Genomic DNA, 8,974 nt, shown 5'->3' on the forward strand with positions numbered 1-8,974 from the left:
CAGTCGCCAAGGTCTTGCCTCGGGCGAGAGGTCCCTCCATCCGGAAGTCTTCCAGCAGATTTGCCTTCGCTGGGGGACGCCGGATGTGGATCTCATGGCCTCGAGGTTCAACAACCAGGTTCCCCAGTTCATTGCTCGTTCCCGCGATCCTTGCACCATCGGGGCAGATGCTCTGGTCCTGTCGTGGCATCGGTTCCAGCTGCCATACATATTTCCACCTCTTCCTCTGCTCCCGAGAGTCATCAAGAAGATCAGAGCAGAGGAGAGACCGGTGATTCTCGCCGCGCCGAGCATGGTACGCGGAACTCGTCCAAATGGTCGCCGACACCCCCTGGCGCCTCCCAGATCGCACAGATCTTCTCTCACAGGGCCCGATTGGCCACCAGAACTCCGGGGCCCTGTCTTTGACGGCGTGGCCGTTGAATCCTAGATTTTAGCCCAAGCCGAATTCTCTCCAGGGGTTTCTTCTACCATGATTCGCGCTAGGAAACCCGTGTCCATGCGCATTTATCATCGCACCTGGCGCATCTTCTTTTCATGGTGAAATACCCATGGACGTTCTCCTTTGGTCTTTTCCATTCCGTCCATTCTGGAGTTTCTCCAATCAGGTTTAGAGTCAGGCCTTGCCCTAAGCTCGCTCAAGGGCCAAGTGTCCGCATTGTCTGTTCTTTTCCAACGAAAGATCGCTTCCAGACTGCCGGTTAAGACGTTCATCCAAGGAGTCTCCCGGGTGGTCCCTCCCTATAGAATGCCTTTGGCGTCATGGGATCTTAACTTGGTTCTCGGAGTTCTTCAGGAGGCCCCTTTCGAACCATTGCAGGACATCTCTCTCACCCTCCTCTCATGGAAGGTGGTCTTTCTCGTGGTGATTACGTCAATCAGGAGAGTTTCTGAGTTGGCGGCTCTCTTGCTGATCCCCCTTCCTGATTTTTCACCCAGACAAGGTAGTTTTGAGAACCTCTCCTTCTTTCCTACCGAAAGTCGTCTCCTCCTTTCATCTGAATGAGGACATTGTCTTGCCGTCATTCTGTCCGGCACCAACCCATCGTATCGAGAAAGCTCTCCATACTCTGGATGTGGTTAGAGCTCTTCGGCGGTACATATCTCGCACGGCTCCCTTCCGTAAGTCGGATGTCCTGTTCGTGCTTCCGGAGGGACATAGGAAAGGTCTACCTGCCTCAAAGGCCACTCTAGCCAAGTGGATTCGCTCCACTATTCAGGAATCCTATTGCGTCAGGAATACCCCTGTCCCAGCAGGGATTAAGGCGCATTCGACTTGGTCGGTCGGTGCTTCTTGGGCCATTCGGCACCAGGCGTCCGCACAACAGCTTTGTAAAGCTGCGACTTGGTCCAGTCTGCATACCTTCACGAAGCACTATCACATCCATACCCAGGCTTTGGCAGATGCTGCCCTCGGCAGGCGCATTCTGCAGACAGCGGTACCTCAGTAAGCCAGTAGTACATGGGGTTTTAGCAGTGCAATTTGCTCCCCACCCAGGGACTGCTTTAGGACGTCCCATGGTCCTATGTCCCCCAATGAGGCGTAGGAGAAAAGGAGATTTTTGTGTACTCACCGTAAAATCTTTTTCTCCGAGCCAATCATTGGGGGACACAGCACCCCTGTTAGCCTATTGGCTGGTTGTTGTTCGTTTCTTTGTTCCTTAGTTTTGGACATAGTTTACTTGTCTTGGTTTTACTCCTACTGCTTTACTACCGAACTGGCCAGTCAAGGGGTGTATACTGCAGAGGAGGAGTTAACTCTGTTTACTTAGTGTCCTCCTAGTGGCAAGCAGCATAACACCCATGGTCCTGTGTCCCCCAATGATTGGCTCGGAGAAAAAGATTTTATGGTGAGTACACAAAAATCTCCTTATTTCAGTGTTCCTAGAGATAATAAACATAAGAGCCACCTTCACAGAATGCAGCCTTAGTGCTGCTGAAGGTGGCTCTTCTACTTTAATAGGCCCTGGGGGGGTGACAGGTTCCCTTTAATATGTAAATAAGTTAAGATCTATTGTCCACACAGATCTCCCTGAGAATCTGCCTCCATAGATTATTTTAACTCCTTTACCTCCCAAAGCTGTTGGCACCTTCATGACCAGGCCAAATGTTACAATTCTGACCACTGTCACTTTGTGCTAATAACTCCCTTCAATGGATCCAGCTGATTCCGAGATTTTTTTTCCCCACATGTCTACTTTACATGAGCACAATTTTTTAACATAATTTTTTTTGTTAAGAAATTATATCTTTTAAAAGTGGACCATCGATTTCTCATTTTTTTCAACCAAATTTACAAAATCATTTTTTTTAGGGACTGCATTACATTTGAAATGACTTTTGGGTATTTTCTGTCATATAGATCCCTCAAAGTGACACCATTGTAAAAACTGCACCTGCACTCAAAACCACATTCAAGTTTATTAACCCTTCAGGTGCTTCACAGGAATTTTTGAAATGTGGAAGGAAAAAAATTAACATTCTAACTTTGTCACAAAAATTTTAGTTTGGACCCATTTTTTTTTTATTTTCACAATAATTTCTTCTGCTCATGCCAATACCCCGTATGTGGTGGAAAGCCACTGTTTGGGCACATAGCAGGGCTCTGAAGGGAAGGAGCGCCATTAAGTCATCTAAGGATGCATCTAAGGATGCATTAATCATAGTGACATCACAGGTGTGTCACAGAATTTTATACCATTGGGTAGTGAAGAAAAAATAATTAAATTTTTACCACTAAAAGTTTGTTTTAGCCCCAGATTTTACATTTTTACACTGGGAAATGGGTAAAAATTAGTGATGAGCGAATAGCATTGTTGCTCGCGTCTCCCCGAGCATGCTCGAGAGATCTCCCGAGTATTTTGTAGTGCTCCGACATTGTTTTCATCACCCCAGCTGCATGATTTACAGCTGCTGGACAGCCTGAATACATGTGGGAATTCCCTAACAAACAGGCATTCCTCACATGTATTCAGCCTGGCTAGCAGCCGTAAATTATGCAGCTGAGGCGACAAACACTAAATGTTCCCAGCACTACAAAACACTCGGAGATCACCCGAGCATTCTCGGGGAGACCCGAGCAACAATGCTATTAGCTCATCACTAGTAAAAATAGCACCAACATTTGTCCCACAATTTCTGCTGAATGTAGAAATACCTCATGTGGCTGTGCACTACTGCTTAAAGGGAACCTGTCACCACGTTTTTGGAAGATGGGATAAAAATAGCGTTAAATAGGGGCAGAGGTGGGCGTTACATTAGTGTGTGTGTTATGCGTTTATTACCCACCTAAGTTGCCGAAATAACTTTGCAAAGTCTCCGTTTTCGCCTGTCAATCAGGCTGGTCAGGTCACATGGGCGTGGTGTCTTCACCCAGATTTGGCGTAGTTTTCCGTTGGTGGCGTAGTGGTGTGCGCATGCCCAAAGTCCGGAATCCTCTTCCAGGGAATTTAAAATAGCGCGGCGTTCGTTATTGCATTGGTGATCGGTGGGCGCGGCCATCTTCCTTTGGCCGCGCGTGCGCAGAAGCGGCGCTCTGCTGGCCGCGGCTTCAGGAAAATGGCCGTGGGATGCCGCGCGTGCGCAGATGGATATCGCGGCGGCCATTTTCCTGAAGCCGCGGCCAGCAGAGCGCCGCTTCTGCGCACGCGCGGCCAAAGGAAGATGGCCGCGCCCACCGATCACCAATGCAATAACGAACACCGCGCTATTTTAAATCCCCTGGAAGAGGATTCCGGACTTTGGGCATGCGCACACCACTACGCCACCAACGGAAAACTACGCCAAATCTGGGGGAAGACAACGCCCATGCGACCTGACCAGCCTGATTGACAGGCGAAAACGGAGACTTTGCAAAGTTATTTCGGCAACTTAGGTGGGTAATAAACGCATAACACACACACTAATGTAACGCCCACCTCTGCCCCTATTTAACGCTATTTTTATCCCATCTTCCAAAAACGTGGTGACAGGTTCCCTTTAACCATACAGTGAAACTCGGGAGGGACGGAGCACTCTTTGCCTCCTGGAGTACAACTTTTCCTAGAATAGTTTGCGAACTCCATATACAGAGCCCCTAGGTACTAGAAGAGCAGAGTCCCCCTTCAAGTGACCCAATTTTGGAAATTATACCCCTTTGGAAATGTATCTACAGGTATAGTGACAATTTTTAACTCCATGCATGTTTTCCAGACGCAAACAGGAGTGGAAGTTGCTGAGTGAAAATTGCAAACTGCCGTTGTAATGACCAGTACATTGTAGTGCACAGTGTGTTATAATGCCCAGTACATTATGTCCAGCTCATGCTTCTCGAGGCATGCACCCGTAAATTAGTCGGGCTCTCAACGCTACAGAAATGCCAACTGTGGACTCTAAATGTGGTTTAGGGGCTCAGACGGTAAGGGGGCATTTGGATTTGGGAGCGTAGAACTCACTGGATTTTGGTGAGCCTTTGTACTTCCATTAACGTGGTAGCCCCCTATATTTCCATTGACAGATGACAGACCTGAGGACTTTTTTTTTTATGGATTGAGTTACAGCTTTTGTTAGGAACATTTTACATAACGTTTGGTCTCACATTTATCCGGCACTCTACGCTGAGCACTTACATCAGAGTTTACATCTAAATCTCCGAGTGACATGATTCAGATGAAACCCCCAAGGTATCCGTTCACTGTAATGAGGCAGCAGTTACTCTGGTCTCTGTCTGGCTTCTGTTCAGCATTGTCCTTTTCAGAGGTGCACAAAACTGGCTGACGGCACTTTGGAAGGCAGAATGAACAAATTAACAGCAGGTGAAGAATTGGTTTTATTTATTTTTTTACGCCGTTCCTTGCATGATATAAGTGATTAGGTGACTTTATTCTTTGGGTCAGTGAGATTACAGCAATACCAGATTGATACTGGGTTTTTATGTTTGGCTGCAGTCACACACTAAAAGATGCTTTCTTTTTTGCTAATTCAAGTTTTTGCATCCCCATATTTTGAGAGAGAATTTTTTTCATTTTTCTGCCCACGGAGTCATGTGACAGCTCTGTGCTCGCAAATTGCCATGATGTAGCCATACATTCAAGGTCTGTAAGTACCAGCCAACCTGAATGTATGGATACATTGCCCGATGTGCCCGACACCGTTCTTCGGCGCAGAGCGGTCACAGATGCCTCTGCTGACGCGAAGGGGCCGGACTTATGGCATCATTCTGATTGACAGCTGGCTCCCCCAGTTAGGCAGCAGGAATCCGGCTGTCAATTCTAATGAGGTAGGAAGTCCCATCCCGTCAACAGAGCGGAACGGAAAAGCCTCCGCTCTGTAGATGTGACATCAGCAGAAGCTTCTGAATCACCGGCAGGAGCAGTTTGAGACCACTCTGTGCCGGAGAAGAATGATGCCATGCACAACAGGCAGGTAAGTTGCAATTACCTGTCTGTTAGTGCTTAGGCACATTTGTTTTTCTTTATAAAGTCCCGCATATCCCCTTAAAGTAATGGATTAAAGGGAATCTGTCAGTAGGAGCAACCCTCCCAAGGTGTCTATATAGGCCTGCAGGTCATAGGAAGCTGAATGAAATGATACCTTGATATCAGTAATGCAATGATTTATGCCAGAGAAATTCATGTTTTTCGTAATAGATAAATGAGCTGTTAAGATCTATGGGCCGGACATAGATCTCCCTGAGAATCTGCCTCCAGAGATTTTTAAATGAAAGCTGATATTAACTGTGCGAGACAAGCAGATCTGTTAATGTCCACTTTCAGTTAAAACACAGATAAGGAGAATTTGTGGATAATCTGCGCTGCTGGTATCCCATATAAAAAATCCAAATCCATACAGAAAGTACAAGTGGTTATTCTTTATTTAGCCAACGCGTTTCAGAGTACTACAGACTTCTTCATCAGGACAAGAAATGCAGAGCTCACACCACAATGCAATTACATTTATAGTGATAAAAGTTCAAATATTGCAGCCTGATTTGTTAAAGTTCAACAGGGGAAAAAAAAAGAGAAAAAAGGATTCTTTACAGGTTGGTAGTATAGACTTTGTACTTTTGTTTGTATTTATTTCTAGCCGAAGAAGATAAAATGAAAAAAATGTATTTGTATTTAAAAAGTAACATATATTTATGTAGATAAACATTGTTTTTGTCTTCTTCGGCTAGAAATAAATACAATGGAAAGGATAAGTCTATACTACCAACCTGTAAAGAATTATTTTTCCTTTTTTTTTTTTTCCCTGATGAACTTGGATGAACTTTGACACATCAGGTGTTTACTTGGCTGCAATATTTGAACTTTTATCACTATAAATGTAACTGCATTGTGGTGTGAGCTCTGCTTTTCTTGTCCTGATGAAGAAGTCTGTAGCACTCCGAAACGCGTTGACTAAATAAAGAATAACCACATGTGCTTTCTTTCTGGAATTGGATTTTTTTATATGGGATACCAGCAGCGCAGATTATCCACAAATCTTCCTCATCTGTGTTTTTCCGGTTCAATGACCCATTGAACCTGCAGCAGCTGGATGTATAAGTGATTGAAATGTTGTGTATACACAAGTATATCAGGTTAGTATAACCTTAATTAAACAGCCACATCTCCCTATTGCACTGTCTTTTTCCTCCTAGTTTTATTCACTTAAAATAAGCTCTGGAGGCAAATTGCAGGTAAAATTGTGTCCGGCTCATAGATCTTAACAGCTTGTTTACATATTAAGAAAAAAGTGGATTTCTCTGGAGTAAAACATGAAATAGTATGACCTTTTAATGCTCCATATAAAGTAAAAAAAAAAAAAAAAAAAAATTCCTTTCTTGGTCCAACGCTGGGCTGCGGCGTACGCCAAATGAAGTTCATCTGACTGCTCTGTGAATGCTTCAATCCATTATTGACCGCTGATAATGTCACATAAGCTCTGGTAGACACAGTGCCGACATCGCTGCAACAGCGCAATTCTAGGGAATTTTAGATTGACATTGTCCACTAGTGGACAACCCCTCTACAGCATCAACGTACCTAAAATGCTACACCAGAAAATTGTGTAATTCTTTTATGGCTAAATTTAAATCAAACAATATTTTGATCCCACAAATATTGTGCTATGCCAAAACTATCAAAATCCAAAACCAGCCACTAATCGCTCTCATGAGGAAAAACCAATTCAGCACAATTCCATGTATATTATAAGAAAATTCAATTTTATTATTTACAAAATTTAATTAAACCGCCAACAATTTACATAAAAGGAATAACCTCCACTATGAGGAACACAATTTGCAAGTAATATCTATATGTATACCTACAGTAAGCGTAACATGCAGAGGAGATATATCTTAAGGAGCTTGCAGATTGATCACACCACAATAACATGGCAAAGGGGATCTAATTCCAGAGCCCACGCATGTGGTAGTTGGCACAAAAATATCTTGTGCTGTGTATACAATATCCAACCCATTGGTTAAAAGGCACTAACAATACCCTTTATGGCTGCTATACTTATCCCCTATGTGAAGGAAAGATCCTTATGTGCCACACTCCCTCAGACTCACATATGCATTTATGAACAGTACTAACTTACATAGTGTGTGATATCCTCAACAAGGAGGAACGAGGCTCGGATATCACACACTATGTAAGATAGTCGAGAATCTGCCTCCAGAACGTATTTTAATACTTAGTGATGAGTCTATATGTATAATGATGCCCTTGCTGAATGTGTGACGTCAGGTTTCATTCATGAAATGTTTGGTGTGAAGAGATCACCACTGTTTTTGCTTCTGCAGTATTCTGCTCTCCTATGTGCACTGGCTTTAACTTCCTCTATGTGGCTGGGTTGCACCTATGCAGGACATTGAAATCAGTGCCTACAGAAGAGCAGAACACTGCACTGAGGCGAAGACAGTGACAATCTGCAAGCCAGAGCTTTCATGAGACCAGTGTCACACACGACTACAGAATTTGAGTCTAGTGTTATACAGGCAGAGACAGGATAAATTTACATAGAGGCGTCGCTAAGTATGTAAATTAAAAAAAAATGAAGAAGCAGATCTGCAGGCAGACTCTTAGGAAGATCTGTCCCACCTTCAGATTTAAAAAAACTCATTTAAATGTTAAAATGTGGATTTCTAGGGAAAAAATTCAACTGATTGCAAATATAAAAGTATCAGTACATTCAACTTTCTATAACCTGCATACCCATTATAAACGGCTTAGGAGAGTTGATTCACAATTCTCAGCAGAACTCTTTATACACAGGACAATTTTCCTATCGCCACGACAGCACCCCTACCAGAGAGGGGATCCGCCCACCATCCGGACAGGAACCTACAGGATTTAAAGGGGCGGTCCCCCTTACCACTCCAGTTTGGGTTCCTGTCCGGACGGCGGGAGCCCGCAGGATGATCTTACCCGGGTCCGCCATGCCTCTGTGCGGTATCCGTTTGGGAACGGCAGAATCGGGGGCCCGGAAGCAGTGTCGGGGGTGTCCTGCGCGCAGACCCCCCCTCGTCTGGCCATGTGGAGTGCGTCCCAGGAGTCGGGCAGTGCCGTCCTGATCCGCAGATAGAGCGCGCGGTTCAGCGTTCTCACCGGCGCTAGTGAACCCGGAAGTAGTTGTAACACTTCCGGGGTAAGCCGGGGGAGGAGTGCTGCTGCAGATATGAAAGACCGGCGGCTATGGAATGCGGTGTACAGCAACATGTCCTCAATAGGGGACGCGGAGCACCCTCAGGGAGAGGGACCCGAGCAGCGCAGCAAGAGCGGTAGCGGCCGCTCAGGAAGCAGCAGCAGAGTGGTACGGGGGTAGCAGCATGTGGGCGCCTGTTGTGAATTCCGTTCTTGGGCTCCCTCCTGTGGTTGTGAATGGTACTTTTGTGAGTTCTGCCCTTGGGCTCCCTCTGGTGGTTTCGAGTGGACCTGCTGCTCCTTGAGTTTAGCTGTAGCAGCTGCTTTCACTGATCGTTTCTCCTGGCTTTGCTATTTAACCT

This window comes from Ranitomeya variabilis, chromosome 2 (assembly GCF_051348905.1).
Source record: "Ranitomeya variabilis isolate aRanVar5 chromosome 2, aRanVar5.hap1, whole genome shotgun sequence".
In the NCBI taxonomy this organism is placed as follows: Eukaryota; Metazoa; Chordata; class Amphibia; order Anura; family Dendrobatidae; genus Ranitomeya; species Ranitomeya variabilis.